Consider the following 773-nt stretch of genomic DNA (forward strand, 5'->3'; position numbering starts at 1 on the left):
ACATCTTGTTTTTTTTTTAATTTTCATGTTACAAGTTTGTGAATTTTGTAGGCAAGTAAGAGAGAAGCAATTAAAGAAAGATAAACTTTTCCAGAAGCAGTCTCAGGTGACTACAGTTCACAGATTTTTTATGCTGTACAATAGTAATGCCTGATTTTGTTTAATATAATGTGAACCTGTTTGTATTCTATGTCAGTTTGAACATTTGACATTGCAAATTATGCTTGAATTTTTTACCTTTTTCTCCTTGTTGAATTCAGCAGCAATAAACTCAGCAATCATCCAATATCCCAAAAAATAGTGAAAAGAAAGCTACCAAACGCAGCACGGTGGATGATAATGTTTTTTATTTGAAATGATATATGTTGTTATGATCCTGCTTTAATTTTGAGAAGATACCCATTTTGGGTTACTTCTTAAACAAACACTTTTAAAAATCTCTAACTACAATTATAAGAGGAAGTACTCTAACTGGAATGTGCTTCTCCAACATCCTGCCTTCTCCCAGAATGCAACTTCTCATAGTTTCAACATTACTAAACCTTCTCTTGCCTTTCAAGGTAAATAATTAAACCATTATTGTGAAAATGGTAACGTATATATTTTGTCCATAAAATTTGTCAAAAATTTTAAAATTACTTTTAAGTTTTATTTTATTTCAATTTTGTCCCTAAAATTTTTTATTTGTATCAAATATACTCCTCATAGCTAAATTTTTAGAAAGTTTAGGATCATTCCAACAATAATAATTGACAATTATGTTTGATAATTAT

This window comes from Arachis duranensis, chromosome 2 (genome assembly GCF_000817695.3).
Source record: "Arachis duranensis cultivar V14167 chromosome 2, aradu.V14167.gnm2.J7QH, whole genome shotgun sequence".
NCBI lineage: Eukaryota > Viridiplantae > Streptophyta > Magnoliopsida > Fabales > Fabaceae > Arachis > Arachis duranensis.